This window comes from Piliocolobus tephrosceles, chromosome 12 (assembly GCF_002776525.5).
Source record: "Piliocolobus tephrosceles isolate RC106 chromosome 12, ASM277652v3, whole genome shotgun sequence".
Lineage (NCBI taxonomy): Eukaryota > Metazoa > Chordata > Mammalia > Primates > Cercopithecidae > Piliocolobus > Piliocolobus tephrosceles.
In genome coordinates this window covers 82,492,245-82,514,519 of record NC_045445.1, presented here as the reverse complement: position 1 = coordinate 82,514,519, position 22,275 = coordinate 82,492,245, and the positions used below count along the sequence as shown (strand labels likewise).

The following is a 22,275-nucleotide window of genomic DNA, read 5'->3' as shown; positions in this document are numbered from 1 at the left end:
ACATCCCCCACTAGGTGCAGACCAACACCTCACACCTCACACGGCTGGGTACACCTCTGAGACGAAGCTTCCAGAGCAAGAATCAGACAGCAACACTCGCTGTTCAGCAATATTCTATCTTCTGCAGCCTCTGCTGCTGATACCGAGGCAAACAGGGTCTGGAGTGGACCTCAAGCAAACTCCAACAGACCTACAGCTGAGGGTCCTGACTGATAGAAGGAAAACTAACAAACAGAAAGGACACCCACACCAAAACCCCATCAGTACGTCACCATGATCAAAGACCAAAGGCAGATAAAACCACAAAGATGGGGAAAAAGCAGTGCAGAAAAGCTGGAAATTCAAAAAATCAGAGTGCATCTCCCCCTCCAAAGGAACACAGCTCATTGCCAGCCATGGAACAAAGCTGGACGGAGAATGACTTTGACGAGTTGAGAGAAGAAGACTTCAGTCAATCAAACTTCTCAGAGCTAAAGGAGGAATTATGTAACCAGCGCAAAGAAACTAAAAACCTTGAAAAAAGATTTGACAAATGGCTAACTAGAATAACCAATGTAGAGAAGTCCTTAAAAGAACTGATAGACATGAAAACCATAACACAAGAACTAAGTGACAAATGCACAAGCTTCAGTAACTGACTCGATCATCTAGAAGAAAGAGTATCAGCGATTGAAGATCAAATGAATGAAACGAAGCAAGAAGAGAGGTGTAGACAAAAAAGAGTAAAAAGAAATGAACAAAGCCTCCAAGAAATGTGGGATTATGTGAAATCTACGTCTGATTGGTGTGCCTGAAAGTGACAGGGAAAATGCAACCAAGTTGGAGAACACTTTGCAGGATATCATACAGGAGAGCTTCCCCAACCTAGTAAGGCAGGCCAACATTCAAAATCAGGAAATACAGAGAACGCCACAAAGATACTCCTCGAGAAGAGCAGCTCCAAGACACATAATTGTCAGATTCACCAAAGTTGAAATGAAGGAAAAAATGTTAAGGGCAGCCAGAGAGAAAGGTCAGGTTACATACAAAGGGAAGCCCATCAGACTAATAGCAGATCTCTCGGCAGAAACTCTCCAAGCCAGAAGAGACTGGGGGCCAATATTCAACATTCTTAAAGAAAAGAAATTTTAAGCCAGAATTTCATATCCAGCCAAACTAATTTTCATAAGTGAAGGAGAAATAAAATCCTTTACAGACAAGCAAATGCTTAGAGATTGTGTCACCACCAGGCCTGCCCTACAAGAGATCCTGAAGGAAACACTAAACATGGAAAGGAACAACAGGTACCAGCCATTGCAAAAACATGTCAAAATGTAAAGTCCATCGATACTAGGAAGAAACTGCATCAACTAGCAAGCAAAATAATCAGCTAATATCATAATGACAGGATCAAGTTCACACATAACAATATTAACATTAAATGTAAATAGACTAAATGGTCCCATTAAAAGACACAGACTGGCAAATTGGGTAAAGAGTCAAGACCCATCAGTTTGCTGTATTCAGGAGACCCATCTCACATGCAGAGACACACATAGGCTCAAAATAAAGGGATGGAGGACAATCTACCAAGCAAATGGAAAGCAAAAAAAAGCAGGGGTTGCAATCCTAGTCTCTGATAAAACAGACTTTAAACCATCAAAGATGAAAAGAGACAAAGAAGGCCATTATTTAATGGTAAAGGGATCAATTCATCAGGAAGAGCTAACTATCCTAAATATATATGCACCCAATACAGAAGCACCCAAATTCACAAAGCAAGTCCTTAGAGACTTACAAAGAGACTTAGACTCCCATACAATAATAATGGGAGACTTCAACACCCCACTGTCAACATTAGACAGATCAACGAGACAGAAAGTCAACAAGGATATCCAGAAATTGAACCCAACTCTGCACCAAGTGGACCTAATAGACATCTACAGAACTCTCCACCCCAAATCAACAGAATATACATTCTTCTCAGCACCACATCACACTTATTCCAAAATTGACCATATAGTTGGAAGGAAAGCACTCCTCAGCAAATGAAACAGAACAGAAATTATAACAAACTGTCTCTCAGACCACAGTGCAATCAAACTAGAACTCAGGACTAAGAAACTCAATCAAAACCACTCAACTACATGGAAACTGAACAACCTGCTCCTGAATGACTACTGGGTACATAACGAAATGAAGGCAGAAATAAAGATGTTCTTTGAAACCAATGAGAACAAAGATACAATATACCAGAATCTCTGGGACACATTTAAAGCAGTGTGTAGAGGGAAATTTATAGCACTAAATGCCCACAAGAGAAAGCAGAAAAGATCTAAAATTGACACCCTAGCATCACAGTTAAAAGAACTAGAGAAGCAAGAGCAAACACATTCAAAAGCTAGCAGAAGGCAAGAAATAACTAACATCAGAGCAGAACTGAAGGAGATAGAGACACAAAAAGCCCTCAAAAAAATCAGTGAATCCAAGAGGTGGTTTTTTGAAAAGATCAACAAAATTGATAGACCGCTAGCAAGACTAATAAAGAAAAAAAGAGAGAAGAATCAAATAGACGCAGTAAACAAATGATAAAGGAAATATCACCACCAACCCCACAGAAATACAAACTACCATCAGAGAATACTATAAACACCTCTACAGAAATAAACTAGAAAACCTAAAAGAAATGGATAATTTCCTGGACACTTACACTATCCCAAGACTAAACCAGGAAGAAGTTGAATCCCTGAATAGACCAATAGCAGGCTCTGAAATTGAGGCAATAATTAATAGCCTACCAACCAAAAAAAGTTCAGGACCGGAAAGATTCACAGCCAAATTCTACCAGAGGTACAAGGAGGAGTTGGTACCATTCCTTCTGAAACTATTCCAATCAATAGAAAAAGAGGGAATCCTCCCTAACTCATTTTACGAGGCCAACATTATCCTGACACCAAAGCCTGATAGAGATACAAAAAAAAAAAGAGAGAATTTTAGTCCAATATCCCTGATGAACACTGATGCAAAAATCCTCAATAAAATACTGGCAAACCAAATCCAGCAGCACATCAAAAAGCTTATCCACCATGATCAAGTGGGCTTCATCCCTGGGATGCAAGGCTGGTTCAACATATGCAAATCAATAAACGTAATCCAGCATATAAACAGAACCAAAGACAAAAACCACATGATTATCTCAATAGATGCAGAAAAGGCCTTTGACAAAATTCAACAGCCCTTCATGCTAAAACTCTCAATAAATTCGGTATTGATGGGACGTATCTCAAAATAATAAGAGCTATTTATGACAAACCCACAGCCAATATCATACTGAATGAGCAAAAACTGGAAGCATTCCCTTTGAAAACTGGCACAAGACAGGGATGCCCTCTTTCACCACTCCTATTCAACATAGTGTTGGAAGTTCTGGCTAGGGCAATCAGGCAAGAGAAAGAAATAAAGTTTATTCAGTTAGGAAAAGAAGTCAAATTGTCCCTGTTTGCAGATGTCATGATTGTATATTTAGAAAACCCCATTGTCTCAGCCCAAAATCTCCTTAAGCTGATAAGCAACTTCAGCAAAGACTCAGGATACAAAATCAATGTGCAAAAATTACAAGCATTCTTATATACCAGTAAAAGACAGAGAGCCAAATCATGAATTAACTCCCATTCACAATAGCTTCAAAGAGAATAAAATACCTAGGAATCCAACTTACAAGGGATGTAAAGGACCTCTTCAAGGAGAACTACAAACCACTGCTCAGTGAAATAAAAGAGGACACAAACAAATGGAAAAACATACCATGCTCATGGATAGGAAGAATCAATATTGTGAAAATGGCCATACTGCCTAAGGTAATTTATAGATTCAATGCTATCCCCATTAAGCCACCAATGAATTTCTTCACAGAGTTGGAAAAAAACTGCTTTAAAGTTCATATGGAATGCATTATGAAGACAATCCTAAGCCAAAAGAACAAAGCTGGAGGCATCACGCTACCTGACTTCAAACTATACTACAAGGCTACAGTAACCAAAACAGCATGGTACTGGTACCAAAACAGAGATATACACCAATGGAACAGAACAGAGCCTTCAGAAATAATACCACACATCTACAATGATCTGATCTTTGACAAACCTGAGAAAAACCCGAAATGGGGAAAGGATTCCCTATTTAATAAATGGTGCTGGGAAAATTGGCTAGCCACAAGTAGAAAGCTGAAACTGGATCCTTTCCTTACTCCTTATACGAAAATTAATTCAAGATGGATTAGAGACTTAAATGTTAGACCTAATACCATAAAAACCCTGGAAGAAAATCTAGGTAGTACCATTCAGGACATAGGCATGGGCAAGGACTTCATGTCTAAAACACCAAAAGCAACAGCAACAAAAGCCAAAATTGACAAATGTGATCTAAGTAAACTAAAGAGCTTCCGCACAGCAAAAGAAACTACCATCAGAGTGAACAGGCAACCTACAGAATGGGAGAAAATTTTTGCAATCTACTCATCTGACAAAGGGCTAATATCCAGAGCCTATAAAGAACTCAATGAAATTTACAAGAAAAAAACAACCCCATCAAAAATGGGCAAAAGATATGAACAGACACTTCTCAAAAGAAGACATTCATACAGCCAACAGACACATGAAAGAATGCTCATCATCACTGGCCATCAGAGAAATGCAAATCAAAACCACAATGAGATACCATCTCACACCAGTTAGAATGGCAATCATTAAAAAGTCAGGCAACAACAGGCGCTGGAGAGGATGTGGAGAAATAGGGACATTTTTACACTGTTGGTGGGACTGTAAACTAGTTCAACCATTGTGGAAAACAGCATGGCGATTCCTCAAGGATCTAGAACTAGAAATACCATTTGACCCAGCCATCCCATTACTGGGGATATACCCAAAGGATTATAAGTCATGCTGCTGTAAAGACACATGCACATGTATGTTTATTGCAGCACTATTCACAATAGCAAAGACTTGGAATCAACCCAAATGTCCATCAGTGACAGACTGGATTAAGAAAATGTGGCACATATACACCATGGAATACTATACAGCCATAAAAAAGGATGAGTTCGTGTCCTTTGTAGGGACATGGATGCAGCTGGAAACCATCATTCTCAGCAAACTATCACAAGAACAGAAAACCAAATACTGCATGTTCTCACTCATAGGTGGGAATTGAACAATGAGATCACTTGGACACAGGAAGGGGAACATCACACCCTGGTCCTATTGTTGGGGGGGGAGGGATAGCATTAGGAGATATACCTAATGTAAATGACGAGTTAATGGGTGCAGCACACCAACATGGCACATGTATACATAACAAACCTGCACATTGTGCGCATGTACCCTAGAACTTAAAGTATAATAATAATAATAAAAGGTTTAATGGACTCACAGTTCCATGTGGCTGAAGAGGTCTCATGATCATGGTGGAAGGCGAATGGCACTTGTTACATGGTGGCAGACAAAAGAGAATGAGAGCCAAGCAAAGGGTTTTCCCCTTTAAAATCATCAGATCTCATGAGACTTATTCACTACCACGGGAACAGTGTGGAGGAAACTGCCTCCATGACTCAATTATCTCTACCAGGTCCCTCCCACAACACATGGGAATTATGGGAGCTACAATTCAAGATGAGATTTGGATTGGGGATGCAGTCAAATTGTATCAACCATATTTGTAATTATTTTATATTTGTTGCCATTCTTCTTTGTTTCTTTTTTGGCTTCCACTTTTTCTGCCTTCCCTGATTTTAATTAAGCATTTTATATGATTCCATTTTCTCTCCTCTCAGCATATCAATTACACTTTGTTTAAAGAAAAGTTTAGTGGTTACCCTACCGTTTGATATATACATATATACATGTGCAACTAATCCAAGTCCATTTTGAAATAACACTATACTACTTCTCCCAATCCTTCACTTTCATCCCTTAAAAGGGAATCAAATGCTGTGATTTGTTTCACATATCCACATACTACAATCACAGAAAGCATTCTTGCTTTTTTTTTTTTTTTTTGAAGACAGGGTCTCACTCTGTTGCCCAAGCTGGAGTGTAGTGGCATGATCTTGGTTCACTGCAACCTCTGTCTCCTGGGTTCAAGCAATTCTCGTGCCTCAGCCTCCCAAGTAGCTGGGACTACAGGCATGAGCCACCATTCCTGGCTAATTTTTGTATTTTTGTTAGAGACAGGTTTTCACCATGTTGGCCAGGCTGTTTAATTATTTTGGAGTTATCTAGTAAATCTATTAAGAACAAATAAAATGTTTTATTTTACTGTCATTTATTTGTTATCTAATGTGCTTTCTTTCTTTTCTAAGTTTCTGACCTATGTCATTTGCCCTCACTGAAGAACTTCTGTTAACATTTCTTGCAAGGCAGATCTATTAGCAACAAGTTCCTTCTTTTTTGTTTGTCTGTGGAAGTCTTTATTTCTCCTTCATTTTTGAAGGACGGTTCCACTGGATACAACATTCTAGCTTGCTATTTTATATTATTGATCCTCATCAGAACCCTGGGCTTTGAGTAGAGACAAATTATGTAGTGTCCCCTAATTTAGCCGTTGAAGAACCAGAAGAAAAGTCACTTGCCCTATGGTCATTTTGTGGTTGAGTAAGCACTAGAATCTGGCTAGACCTGCTGCTGCTGGCCTCCATGGCCCTGATTCCATCACAAAATTCCCTTTTCTTAGTGTCAGATAGGCAAACTACCTGCCCATATTGATCAAAATTTGTCCAATCCCAATTTTACTCCTATCAAAGCAGTCCCCCGTACTGCATAGCTATATGTCCCCCTCTGATGCAGGTGGGTTTTGTCTAAAGAAAACATATGGTTACAAATAAGGAGAATTAGAATGATATAGAAATGTCACTTATTACACTAGAAATAGATATGTAATAGTGCTAGTGCTCTGAATAGGTATGAATAAGGTTCTGAAGCATATAGAGAAAACAAATAGATATATCTAAAAGATTATAGAACTCATCAGGGATTACTGCTTTTGCTCTGAGTCAAGATGCTCACGTCTAGTATGGGACAGCTCTAGCTCCCTGACATTTTCTCTCTAGAAGCTACAACTACAATGGCCTCAAGCAAAAGCAATGGGCATGGTAGAGACAGAGCCAAATCTTAGAGGTCCATGTTGAAAATAATAATAAGTATTTACTGGTCATGGTGAGCTATCTTAGAACAAGAAGAAACTCCTGTACTGCTGAGATGATGTACTTATTAGCACTTATGGGAAATGTGATACTATCTAATGACAATCTTGTGTATACTTTTACATCCTTGTTTTTTCCCAAGGGATATGCCAAATGTCCACTAAGCAGGAGCTCTCTGAGAGCCCTTCTATGACCCAAGCTGTAGTGGAAGAAGACTTTGTGAGCCCCCAGCCCAGCGCAGCTGCCTTATAGAAAAGCAGCCAGACTGTTTTCCACATGGGTCTGTGTCCCTGCTATTCCTCACTGAGCAAGGCCCCCCGACCTGAGACCCCAGCCACCCCACCACTACCTGGGCTCTTGGGCCAGTAGCAGCTCTGCACCTCCCTGGGACAGAGCTCCCAGTGGAAGCAGACAGCCCCACCACTTTTGCTGCTCTACAGCTCCCTCCTCTAATGCCCTCAGGCTCAGGACGGAGCATGGTGATTAAGGACTATCATGGACCTCCAGCACAGTGCGGATGCCTTACAGAAAAGCAGCCAGACTGTTTTCCATGCAGGTATCTGACCTTGTTACTCCTCACTGGACAGAGCCTCTCCACCTGGGCCCCCAGCACAACCACCCTGCCCCTGCCTGAACACTTGTCAGTGGTGGCTCTGCATTTCTCTAGGGAAAGAAATCCCAGAGACAACCTACAGCCCCTCTCCCATTGCAGCTGCAGTGGTATCACCCTTACTGCCCATGGGCTGGGGAAGGAACAAAGGGCCTGGTTGTGTCACTGGCACCTCCAGCACACTGCAGTAACCACAGGGAGAGGAGCCCAGTAGCTCTTCCCTGTGAGCTCTTACCCCCTACACTTCACCAGATAGGGCCCCCAACTTGGGATCTCCGAGTAGCTGCCCCAACCCTGACTGAGCATTCCCAGTTGTAGTGGCTCTGTGTTCCCCTGAGGTGGAACTTCAGAGGAAACCAACAGCCCCTCTGCCACTGCCACTGCCACTGCAGTGGTTCTGCCCTTGCTGCCCTCAGACTGAGGAAGAAACAAAGAGCCTAAGGGCTTTACTTATACTTCCAGCACACCACAGTTGCCATATGGAAAGGAGCCCAGTCTCTCTTCCCAGTGAGCCTCTGACCCCCTGCTCTTCACCAAGCAGGGTCCAGCTCAGGCCCATAGTGCAGCTGCCCCACCCTCTGGCTGAACATTCCCATTGGCAGCAGCTCTGCATTTCTGTGGGTTGGAGCTCCCAGAGATTACTGAAAGCCCTTCTGCCACTGCCACTGCCACTGCACTGATACTGCCCTTGCTGCTCTCTGACTGGGAAAGGAACAAAGATCCTGAGTGCTTTTCTCACAACTCCAACATACCCACACAGCTGCCCTAAGGAGAAGAGGCCAGTCTGCCTTCCCCCACAATACCCCTGCCTCCCTGCTCATCACCAGGCAGGGTGCCCTGGCTTGGGCCCATGGCACAGCTGCCCTACCCCAGGCTGATTGCTCCAATTGGTAGTGGCTCTATATTTATCTGGGGTGGATCCCCAAGATACAAGTGACAGGCCCTCTGCCATTGCCACTGCCAAGGTCCTGGCCCTTGCAGTCCCCAAGCTGGGGAGGGAACATAATGCCTGAGCACAACCCAGGACTGCCAAGTAGAGAGCTGACAGCTGACATCTACAGCCAGCACTCATGTAGGAAACGAGCCCACACCCTCAGAGCATTGAGAGGGAGCACAGCTGAAGACACAAGAAAATACAGAGGAACCACATGGCTGAGCAAGAGCCTACCTACTGGCCATTATGCATCAAATTTCAACAACGAAAATACTTTGCTAGTGTATCCCCCGATAAAATCAAGGACAAAAGTTCAGCTACAAATGAAGTCCTAGCACAAAGTCTCAGCCCTCTGATAACATCCAGAAACAAAGTCAACTGACCATAACTGAAATTATGCCACAGTTAAAGGAACATCAGCTCACACAGATGAAAAAGAACCAGCATGAGAACTCTGGCAATTCAAAAACCCAGAGTTCTCCTTACCTCCAAATGAATGTACCAGTACCCCAGCAAGAGTTCTTAGCCAGGCTGAAATGGCTGTAATGATAGTCATAAAATTCAGAATAAGATTCAGGAGAAAGTTAAAACCCAATCCAAGGAATCTAAGGACTACAATAAAATGATACAGGAGCTGAAAGATGAAATGGACATTTTAAGAACCCAACTGATGTGACAGAACTGCAAAATACACTATAAAAATCTCATAATGCAATTGCAAGTATTACCAGCAGAATGGACTAAGCTAAGGAAGAACCTCAGATCTCACAAATTGGTTCTCCAAACTAAATCAGTCAGACAAAAATAAAGAAAAAAAAAGAATTTTATAAGAATGAGCAAAACCTCTGAGAAATAGGAGATTATGTAAAGACACCAAATCTAACACTCATTGGCATCTCTTGAAAGAGAGGGAGGGAAAACAAGCAAATTGGAAAACCTACTTGAGGATATTATCCATGAAAATTTCCCCAACCTCGCTAGAGAGGCCAACATTCAAAGCCAGGAAATGCAGAAAACCCCTATGAGATACTGTATAAGACTACCATCCCCAAGACACATAGTCATCAGATTCTCCAAGGTCAACATGAAAGAACAAGTATTAAAGGCATCTAGAGAGAAGGGGCAGGCTACCTACAAAGGGAACCCCATCAGGCTAACAGTGGACCTTTCAGCAGAAACCCTACAAGCCAAAAGAGATTGGGAGCCTATATTGAGCAGTCTTAAAGAAAAGAAACTCCGGCCAGGCTCAGTGGCTCACGCCTGTAATCCCAGCGCTTTGGGATGCCAAGGCAGGTGGATCACCTGAGGTCAGGAGTTTGAGACCACCCTGGCCAACATGGCAAAACTCCATCTCTACTAAAAATACGAAAATTAGTCAGGCATGGTTGTGCATGCCTGTAATCCCAGCTACTCGGGAGGCTGAGGCAGGAGAATCTCTTGAACCCAGGAGGCAGAGGTTACAGTGAGCCTAGATCACGCCTTTGCACTCCAGCCTGAGCAACAGAGTGAGATTCCATCTAAACAAAAAAAAAAAAAAGAAGAAGAAGAAGAAAGAAACTCCAACCAAGAATTTCATGTCCAGCCAAACTAAGCTTCATAAGCAGAGGAGAAATAAGATCCTTTTCAGGCAAGCAAATGCTAAGGAAATTCATTAACACCAGACCTTACAAGAGGTCCTTAAGGGAGTGGTAAATATGGAAATGAAAGACCGTTACTGGCTACCACAAAAGCACAATTAGTTGCATAGACCATTGACACTGTAAAACAACTACACAATCAAGTCTACATAATAACCAGCTAACAACACAATGACAAGATCAAATTTGCACATATCAACATTACCCTTGAATGTAAATGCCCCAATTAAAAGTCACATAGTGACAAGTTGGATAAAGAAGCAAGACTCAGCTGATTTCTTCAAGAGACCCATCTCACGTTTCAGACAAAGCAGCCTTTAAACCAACAACAATTTAAAAAGACAAAGAAGGGCATTACATAATGGTAAATGGCTCAATTCAACAAGAAAACCTAGCTATCCTAAATATGTATTTATATATTTATATACCCAACACAGGAGCACCCATATTTATAAAACAAGCTCTGAGAGACTTAGATAACCATACAGTAATAGCGGGAGACTTCAACACCCCACTGACAGTATTAGAAAGATCATTGAGGCAGAAAACTAACATAGATATTTGGGACCTGAACTTGATACTTGACCAAATGGGCCTAACAGACATCTACAGAACTCTCTACCAAGTAAATATATATATATACACACACACACACACACACATTCTTCTTATCTGCACATAGAATATACTCTAAAATTGACCACACAACTGACCATAAAACAATTCTCAGCAAATTAAAAAAAAAAAAAACAGAAATCATACCAACTACACTCTCAAACCACAGCACAATAAAAATAGAAATCAATACCAAGAAGATCACTCAAAACCATACAATTACATGGAAATAACCTGCTTCTGAATGACTCCTGGGAAAATAATGAAATTAAGCAGAAATCAAGAAATTCTTTGAAACTAATGAAAACAAATATACAACTTACCAGAATCTCTTGGGCACTGCTAAAGCAGTGCTAAGTACTAGATGCCCACATCAAAAAGTTAGAAAGATCTCAGGTTAACAACCTAACATTACACTTTGAGGAACTAGAAAAACAAGAGCAAACCAACCTCATACTAGTGGAAGACAAGAAATAACCAAAATCAAAACTGAACTGAATGTATTTGAGATGTGAAAAAACATACAAAAGATCAATGAAGTCATAGTTGGTGTTTTGAAAGAATAAATAAGATAGACCACTAACTAGAGTAATAAAGAAAAAAAGAGAGAAGATCAAAATAAACACAATCAGAAATGACAAAAGGGACATTACCATCAATACAACAGAAATGCAAAAAAAAAAAAAAAACAAACAAACAAAAAAAGACTATCACAAACACCTCTATGCACACAAACTAGAAAACCTAGAAGAAACTGATAAATTCCTGGAAACATACAACCTCGCAAGACTGAGCCAGGAAGAAATTGAATCCCTGAACAGACCAATAATGAGCTCCAAGACTGAATCAGTAATAAATAGCCCGCTAAAGGAAAAAAAAAAAAAAAAAAGCACAGGACCAGGTGGATTAACAGCCAAATTCTACCAGATGTACATAGAAGAGTTGGTACCATTCCTACTGAACCTATTCCAAAAAGTTGAGGAGGGGCTTCCCCCTAACTCACTCTAAGGCCAGCATCATCCTGCTACCAAAACCTGGCAGAGACACAACAAAGAAACTTCAGGCCAATATCCTTGATGAACATAAAAGCAAAAATTCTCAACACAATACTAGCAAACTGAATCTAGCAGCACCTCAAAAAAGCTAAGCCACCACAATCAAGTAGGCTTTATCCCTGGAATGCAAGGTTTGTTCAACATATGTAAATCAATAAAAATTATTCACCACATAAACAAAACTAAAAACAACAACCACATATTCATCTCAATAGATGTAGAAAAGGCTTTTAAGAAAATACAGCACCACTTCATGTTAAAAATCCTCAACAAACTAGGCATTGAAGGAACATACTTTAAAATAACAAGAGCCATTTATGACAAACCCACAGCCAACATCATACTGAATGGGCAAAAGCTGGAAGCATTCTCATTGAGAACCAGAACAAGACAAGGATGCCCTCTCTCACTACTCCCATTCAACACAGTACTGGAACTCCTAGCCAGAGCAATCAAGCAAGAGAAAGAAATAAAAGGCATCTAAATAGAAAGAGAAGAAGTCAAACTATCCCTGTTTGCAGACGATATGATTCTATACCTAGAAAACCCCCATAGTCTCTGCCCAAAACTCCTTGATCTGATAAACAACTCCAGCAAAGTTTCAGGATATAAAATCAATGTACAAAAATTAGTAGCATTCCTATACACCAACAACATCCAAGCTGAAAGCCAAAGCAAGAATGCAGTCCCATTCACAATAGCCCAAAAAGAATAAAATACCTAGGAATACAGCTAAACAAGGGGTAAAAGACCTCTACAATGAGAATTACAAAGCACTGCTCAAAGAAATCAGAGATGACACAAACAAATGGAAAAACATTCCATGTTTATGCATCAGAAGAATCAATATTGTCAAAATGGCCATACTACCCAAAGAAATTTATAGATTCAATGCTATTCTTATCAAACTACCAATGACATTCTTCACAAAACTAGAAAAAACTATTTTAAAATTCATGTGGAACCAAAAAAGAGCCTGAATAGCCAAGGCAATCCAAAGCAAGTAGAACAAAGCTGGAGGTATCATGTTACCTGACTTCAAACTATACTATAAGGCTGCAATACCCAAAACAGTATGGTACAGGTAGAACAATGGAACAGAATAGGGAGCCCAGAAATAATGTCACACACCTATGACCATCAGATCTTTGACAAAATTAACAAAAACAAACAATCTACAAAGGACTTCCTATTCAATAAATGGTGCCTGAATAGCTGGCTAGCCATAAGCAGAGATAATTGAAATTGGGCCCCTTCCTTACACCATATACAAAAATTAACTCAAGATGGATTAAATACTTAAATTTAAAACCCAAAACTATAAAAATCCTTGAAGAAAATCTAGGAAATACCATTCTAGACATAGATCCTGGAAAAGATTTTATGACAGAGACACAAAAGCAATTGCAACAAAACCAAAAATTGATCAATGGGACCTAATTAAACTAAAGAGCTCCTGCATAGAAAAACAGCAAAAGAAACTATCAACAGAGTAAACAGACCACCCAAAAACTGGAGAAAATGTTTGCAAACAATGTATCTGACAAAGATGTAATATCCAGTATCTATAAGAAACTTGCTGAGACCAGCTCAGTGGGGGAGACCCTAACCTAGTGGCACTAGGAATTAAGGACACACACACATAAATATAGAGGTGTGAAGTGGGAGATCAGGGGTCTCACAGCCTTCAGAGCTGAGAGCCCTGAACAGAGATTTCCCCACGTATTTATTAACAGCAAACCAGTCATTAGCATTGTTTCTATAGATACTAAATTAACTAAAAGTACCCCTTATGGGAAACGAAGGGATGGGCCAAAATAAAGGAATAGGTTGGGCTAGTTAACTCAGCAGGAGCATGTCCTTAAGGCACAGATGGCTCATGCTATTGTTTGTGGCTTAAGAATGCCTTTAAGCGGTTTTCCGCCCTGGGTGGGCCAGGTGTTCCTTGCCCTCATTCCGGTAAACCCACTACCTTCCAGTGCAGGCGTTAGGGCCATTATGAACATGTTACAGTGCTGCAGAGTTTTGTTTATGGCCAGTTTTGGGGCCAGTTTATGGCCAGATTTTTGGGGGCTTGCTCCCAACATGTCTCCCTTCTTTGATTTGCAAAGAGATAAAAGCAAGGGCAGCTTTGTCACAGTTAGCTACTTCTCACAGGAGTCAAGATCCGCATCTGCAGACTATACAAAGACAAACAACATAAATTAAAAGCACAGTCATCATTGAAATCACAGGGCTTCCAAGTGTTTTTATCCATTTTAATGGGTTACTAGCTGCTAATTTGTCTGCAGCTCCTTTAAGTACTTCAGTTCCTGGCATTAAGGTCAGGTGTGCCTGGGATGCTTTAAATATTTGGTTTTTAATTTTGCTATATCCAAAAACAAGTTTGTCAAGTGTCCTTCTAGATGCTTTTTTATTCTTTCCTAAATTTTGATCTTATTAAGAGCATTTAATAGTTTCCACAAATCCTTGTTTAGCGCCTAGAGTGGGCCATATCATTTGAGGTTGAGGTGTTACTGTACTGCCATGGTTCCAGGAAGTTTTGCCATACATCTTATCATTTCTACCATCTGACCATTTTGTCCAAATCATCTGAACATAGTGTGACTGTGGCACGCAGACTGAGAGGTGCAATTCAAGCTAAATAGCCCCTTAGGGGACCAATTAACAATGATTCCATAGGAATCATTGTGCAGCACCTCTTCCTGTTCAGCAAAGCAATCTTCCTAAACAAGTACGTTCATTTTTTCTAAATGGGTCCAATCCTGTTTACAAATAGGTTTTTGAAGGCGGTATGCCTCAATTATAGAAGCAGATGTATTATGGTAATTGCATCCAGGCATTATTACCAGCCCTTACTGAAGGAATGCTCATGGCAGTGGTGATAACCGCTATCATAGCTACCATTAAATTATTCATTCTGACTGGTTGTCCTGCTTTCCTCAGGTTTTCTTCTGCCATTTGTGACAGCTTCTTGATGTGTCCTCAGGTGGGTGGCTGTGTTCGACGGGTGTTGCTCATGACAGTTTGGGTCCTCCTCAGGGTCAGTCTCAACATGGCTGCAACCTGGGGGTCCTCGGGATCCTCCCAGAGTCTCTTCCTCAGCATCTGGCTCATGATAAGGTTTCAGGTGTCTTGATGGTATCCAAATCAGCTATTGATTTTGGCCTGGAGAAATACAAGCATAACCTCTACCCCAAATTATTATTTTACCTATTTCCCAACTTTTTGTTATGGGATCTCTCCACCAAATCAGTTGTTCTGTTTCTGTCTTTGCAGCTAGTTTCTATAGATGCTGTTCAGCTGCTGATAACATCTGGCCTTTGGGCAGGCTCAAAAAATTTAAAGTTAATGCTAGGTTCAGTTGCATCTATGGGGTTCCATATTCTCTGTCTCTCCCTTTCTGCTTTTGCAATTGCTGTTTTAGGGAGAGATTCATTCTTTCCACTATGGCTAGTCCTTGAGAATTGTATGGGATACCAATAAGGTGTTTAATATTACACATAGAGAAAAATGTAAGACGTGTAGAAAACTTTACTTTTTGAGTCAGAATAAGAAGCTTTACCATTACTAGACCCATCTGTAAAAACATTCTCAGCACCTTCAATTGGTTTAAATTTAGTTATTTTAGGGAGAATCCAATTAGTTAATTTCAAAAACTGAAACAGCTTCATTTTAGGAAATGATTATCGAGAATACCCACCAAGTCAGCTAAATGGGTTTGCCAAGTAAGACTATTTATAAAAGCTTGCTGTATTTGTGCCTTCGTGAGAGGGACAATAATTTTTCCAGGATCATATCCATGTAATTTAACAATCTGAGTTCTCCCAATCCCTATCATAGTAGCGATTTGATCTAAATGAGGAGTTAGAGTCCATGGATTAGCATGTGGAAGAAAAAGCCACTCTACTAAGTCCTGTTCTTGGACAATAATACCAGTAGGTGAATGCTGAGTTGAAAAAATTAGCAAATCGAGAGTCTTCTCTGTATCTATTCTATTTATCTGAGCTTTATGGACTTGCTTCTCAATCAGTTGTAACTCTGCCTCTGCCTCCTTTGTTAATTGCCAAGGGCTAGTGAGACTAGGATTTCCTCTAAGGATAGAAAACAGATTACTCATGGCATAAGTAGGAATGCCTAGAGCAGGTCATATCCAATTAATATCCCCTAGTAATTTTTGAAAGTCATTTAATGTTTTTAGTTGATCCCGACATATGGTTACTTTCTGTGGCACAATGGTAGTGTCATTTACTAAGGTCCCCAAGTAGGAGTAAGGAGTAGTAGTCTGAATTTTGTCAGGAGCTATAATTAAACCAGTGCAAGAAATTGAATTTTGAATTTCCCCATTGTAATCTGAATCAATAACTTCTGTATGTATTTGTACCCCTTTTAAACTTACACTAGACCTTCCTGAAAGTAATCCTATAGTCCGTGCTGGCAAGGGTCCACAGACTCCTGTTGGGACCTTTTGCAGGGGTTCCCCAGGCAGAAGGCTCACAGCTTTTGTGCAGCATAAATCTACTGTGGCACTACCGGCTGTGGCGGGGAACAGACATTGTACAGGGGTGAGGGAATGGCCTCAGCTGGAAATGCCCCGGGTTAGAATGGAGCCCAGGACGGGCCCCTCATGGCATTTCCCGAAATTGGGTTCCCATCTTTATCAAATTTAGAGTGACACTGATTAGTCCAATGTTTTCATTTTTTACATTTTGGACATATTCAGGCTCAACAGTTTTGTTTTTTCCCATATCTGGCGGCCTGACTTGCTGATTTTTTCTACATTCTTTTTTAGTATGACCATGCTTCCCACAGATAAAACAAGCTCCAGGAAATGGAGTATTTCCTTTATCCACTCTCAGTCCTGCCATTGCCTGTGCCAACAAAGTAGCTTTATGCAGATTATCTCCGATACCATCACAGGCCTTGATATAATCAACTAAATGTGCTTTCCCTCTGATAGGTCACAGAGCAGCCTGGCAATCGGGATTAGCATTGTCAAAAGCTAATAACTGCAACACTATATCCTGAGCAGCCGATTCTGCAATCATCTTTTTAAGAGACTCCTGTAACCATATCAACCTATGCTTCTCTAGGTCCCTGTTTTATGGCACTAAAGGAACGGTATTGTTCCCCACCTGAAGTGATTTTTTCCCAAGCTCTAATGCACACTCCTCTAAGATGTTCTATGGCATCATCCTGCATGACCAGTTGTGCATCTAAACCAGCCCAGCCGCCAACCCCCAAAAGTTGGTCTGCAGTTATGTTAATTTGAGGTTGGGCCTGGGCATTGCAAGCAGCCTGAATGGAAGCTTCATCTGCCCACCAAGTTTTAAATTGTAAGAACTGAGCAGGACTTAGACAAGCTTGAGTAAGAGCGTCCCAGTCAGTAGGAATCTTTCGACTGGAAACAGTAACATTCTTTAACTGTCCCATTACAAAAGGAGAACCTGGTCCATACTCATTTATAGCTTGTTTTAATTATTAGAGTAATTTAAAAGGAAAAGGCTCAAATGTAGCTGTAATATTTCCCTGTTGATCTGGGGGGTGTATTCTAACAGGAAACTGCCAAGCCTCTAAATCTCCCTCTTGTCTACCTTGCTAAATTCCTGCCTGAATAGAACTAAGAGCAGTCGCTCGAGGCACTGCTCGAACAGTCACTGGGGCAGCTACTTTTTGCCCAGTGTCCTCCAGAATAGAAAGATCTGGAGGGTCTTTTTTCTTCAAAATAATAATGAGAGAGTGCAGAAGGGTAGAGATGAACCTCTCCCTCCTTTGCCGCTTTAGCTTTAGCTAGTAAATAAACATGCTCTGTAACCTCTTCTGTTACTTTGCTATACCCTCCTTCCTCCTCATCATCAGTGTGAAAAAGTTCCAAGGTAAAACGAACCAGACCCCACACCTGTCCCATTGTTACCCTGACACTTCTGAGCTCCCCTTCTTACTCACTACAGGGATGACTTTAAGAGTACTCAGGTGTCCTCCAGCCAGTTTTCCATTCCAACTGTCGCTCTGGTGACCTTTCGACCTGGATTCGAGCCCCCATGAATGGACACCACTTGCCCAGACCACCTCGATCAGGGAGACCCTAACCCAGTGGCACTAGAGGAATTAAGGACACACACACAGAAATATAGAGGTGTGAAGTGGAAGATCAGGGGTCTCATAGCCTTCAGAGCTGAGAGCCCTGAACAGAGATTTCCCCACGTATTTATTAACAGCAAACCAGTCATTAGCATTGTTTCTATAGATACTAAATTAACTAAAAGTATCCCTTATGGGAAACGAAGGGATAGGCCAAAATAAAGGAATAGGTTGGGCTAGTTAACTCAGCAGGAGCATGTCCTTAAGGCACAGATGGCTCATGCTATTGTTTGTGGCTTAAGAATGCCTTTAAGCGGTTTTCCGCCCTGGGTGGGCCAGGTGTTCCTTGCCCTCATTCCGGTAAACCCACTACCTTCCAGTGCAGGCGTTAGGGCCATTATGAACATGTTACAGTGCTGCAGAGATTTTGTTTATGGCCAGTCTTGGGACCAGTTTATGGCTAGATTTTGGGGGGCTTGCTCCCAACAAAACTTAAATATACAAGCAAAAAACAAGCAACCCCATGAAAGAATGAGCAAAGGACATGAACAGACACCTTTCAAAAGAAGACATATACATGAGCAATAAGCATATGAAAAAATGCTCAGCATCACTGATCATTAGAGAAATATAAATCCAAACTAAATGAGATACCATCTCACACCAGTCAGAATGGCTATTACTAAAAAATAAAAATCAAAAAACAAGAGATGCTGGTGAGGTTGTGGAGAAAAAGGAACACTTATATACTTCTGGCGGGAATGTAAATTAGTCCAGCCATTATGGAAAGCAGTGTGGTGATTCCTCAAAGAACTTAAAGCAGAATTACCATGCCACCCAGCACTCTCATTATTGGGTATATACACAAAATAATATAACTTGTTCTACCATAAAGACATATGCACATGTGTGTTCATGGCAGCACTATTCACAATAGCAAAGATGTGGAATCAACCTAAATGACCATCAACAGTTGACTGGATAAAGAAAATGTACATACATGTCATGGAATACTATGCAGCCATAAAAAAGAATGAGATCATGTTCTTTGCAGCAACATGAATGGAGCTGGAGGCTATAATCACAAGCAGGGTCAGAAAACCAAATGCTGCATCTTCTCACTTGTAAGTGGGAGCTACACATTGAATACATATGGACACAAAGAGGGGAACAATAGACACCAGGGCCTACTTGCAAGTGGAGAGTGGGAGGAGGGTGAAGATCAAAAAACTACTTATTGGGTACTATGTTTATTACCTGGGTGATGAAATAATATATACACCAAACCCCTGTGACACACAATTTATCTATAGGACCAACCTGCACATGTACCCCTGAAACTAAAATAAAAATTTAAGAAATGACTTTGAGCCCTGTTTCTCTTGGTACTCTTCATGTCATGGGCATTTTAGGGAAAAAATATAAAAATTTTAGTTAACTCTTTGTCTTACACTGTTTGCCAAAATCTATACCAGATTAATTGTAGATTTAAAAATAAAAATGAAACCATAAAAGAACTAGAAAATATATAAAGAGTTACCTATAATGTCACATTAGGGAAGGCCTAAGTAAGCATGACACTGAAGGCAGTAACCATATAGGAAAAGATTATTAGGTTTAATTACATGTAAGGAAAGCTTTTCACACCCTTTGACCCAACAGTGTCATTTCTAATGACACATCCTAAAAAACCTTTGGACAAGTGTATAAAAATTTACATATGTAAAAACATTAACTACATCATTGTTTATAATAGTGAAAAACTGGACCCAGTCTAAATATCTATCAAAGATGATTAAACGCTGATGCATCCATATTAAAAATTACAATGTAAAAATGTTATTGAGATAAAAAAGGTTATCAAATGACACTTTTCATCTGATCCGATTTTGTAAAAATACCTATTTATACACATAGAAGATTTCTAGATGTGCATGAAATGTTAGTGGAGGTTATTTGGGGGTACTTTAATAAGCTCTTTTTCCTTTTGCTACTCTTTTTTATGTATATATGTATGTATGCATGCATTTATGTATGTGTAAGGAGTAGGTATATCTTGTATAAAAATAATTGAAGCTTAAAAAGATTTTGAAATTTCCATTTCTCTCTTCTCACTTGTGGATTTAGGTCAGACCTTCTCCAGGAAGCTATTTGTTCCCCTTAAATGGCCAGTATAATTCCTGAAGCCACCCGTCATCTTTTGTATTTCCCTATTCAACTGTCAGTTCTTGAAGATAGAGTTGTGAGTTGTGTTTCATTATTTACTGCCTTCCATACACATGCTCAGTAAGGACTGGTTGGCTGGTGATGGCCTGATTTCCTCAAAACCTGCTTTTGAAGTCTGATATAACAGTGCTTACCCTTAACCAGCTGAAATGGTCAAAAACTTGGTCCAGGCTAGCACACCTTTGCCAAGAGGGCAGGGTGGCTATAATGGCTGTCTTTCTGCTACTCTCCTAGGCTGTGGTGGCTGGCTGGCTGATAGAGCCAAGCCCTTTCTGTGTAAATCTTTCCCCAAACAGCTTTCTTGTTCAAGAAAAAGGCATTTCTCAGGTTGAGTCGCTGCCTTTTATCATGAATGTCTATGTAGTTGTGGTTTCCTCTCAGAACTTCTAAGCACATTCTCAAGAACTCACAATGCTGTTTAAAAAAATTCATAAAGGATGGGTAACAAAGAAAGAAGACAAAGAACTAGGAGGAGAGGAAAGGAGAAGAGAGAAGGAAAAGAGAATTGAGATTCATGACCTTAAGTACAGCAGGTTGCTCCAATCTAAAACATCCCCTGGACATAACAATAGCTACTGTTGCACATGAAAATACTTTGCCAGAAAAGTCTACACAGACGTTGGTTTTTCAAGAGACCTGTGAAAGCTCTGATGGCCACTCTGGCAGCCCTCCGGGTTAGAGACTTTACTGATCTCTAAAAGGGCCTGCTCTTACAGTTAGAGATCATTCCAGGTTTGTTGCAAATATCAAATGAGATGATAAATGGAAATATGTTTTATAAACTATAATATTGAAATGCTTGGTGTTCCTTTTGTAAGCTCTTGAGGGCACTGACAGTTGTTTAATGTATAATTGTGTCTTCATGGCAGTTTGGAACAGATTTTAAGTACCTGCATTTAAAGAAAGTCAAATCCAAATGTAGAATGAAGAGAACTGATTTCCTAGAAGGGAAAAAAAAGTGACTGTCTGGGAGTGAGCTAAACTGTTTGGTGAGTTGTGGTCACCTAACTATATTAGAAACACCTTGGGTTTTCTAAGTGCCTTTAATTGATTAGAATTATTTTCCTTAGAAGTAATTCCCAAGAAAATGCTTGTGATTTCACTGCCAATGAAATGGTTGACATTTCTTATTTTATTTTATTTTATTTTATTTTATTTTAAGATGGAGTCTCGCTCTGTCGTCCAGGCTGTAGTGCAGTGGTGTGATCTCGGTTCACTGCAAGCTCCACCTCCCAGGTTCACGCCATTTTCCTGGCTCAGCCTCCCATGTAACTGAGACTACAGGCACCCGGCTAATTTTTTGTGTTTTTAGTAGAGACGAGGTTTCACTGTGTTAGCCAGGATGGTCTTGATCTCCTGACTTCGTGATCCACCCACCTCGGCCTCCCAGCGTGCTGGGATTACAGGCATAAGCCACAGCGCCTGGCCGACATTTCTGTTAAAGTGTCCATTAACTTATCGTAAATTACAATGGAAATGCATGTGGCCCTCACGAGTGTATTATGGTCAAACTTTTAATAAGTAACAAATTAAATCATGATAAGGAAGCGACTAAAAGTTAATCAAACACTGCTGCTCTGCTCTTTCCATGAAAATGACCCTTTGCTCCTTCCAAGTTCAACACATGAGACTTGATATCAGATTCTCACCTGAATGCATGACTCTTCAACCTCAGGACTTGCAGAAGTAATGGAATGCCATCCTAAGGTTGTTGAGTTGTGTGTTTCTGGGCATTTCATCTCTATGGAGAAGTACCCATTCCCTCACCCCAAAGACTGAGGTAGAAAGATTTTTCTCCCTAGGGAAAAATCTTACTTGAAAGTTTTGTGGCCTCAAGAGCCGGAAGACAGAATGGGGAGGTTTGATAGTTGGATCCTTGCCAAAAGCCTGACCCTTGACTGTGAGACTCCCTCAAATTTGCAGTGTCTTGGGGATCCCTCCTA

The 22,275-nt window shown here is 40.5% G+C and overlaps 1 protein-coding gene across 3 annotated transcripts in view; it reads left to right on the top strand.

The window, feature by feature from the left end:
* The window catches only part of EDA (ectodysplasin A), a 450,652-nt gene that overhangs the window by 411,979 nt on the left and 16,398 nt on the right, over positions 1-22,275 (top strand). The gene's annotated exons all lie outside the window — the stretch shown is intronic.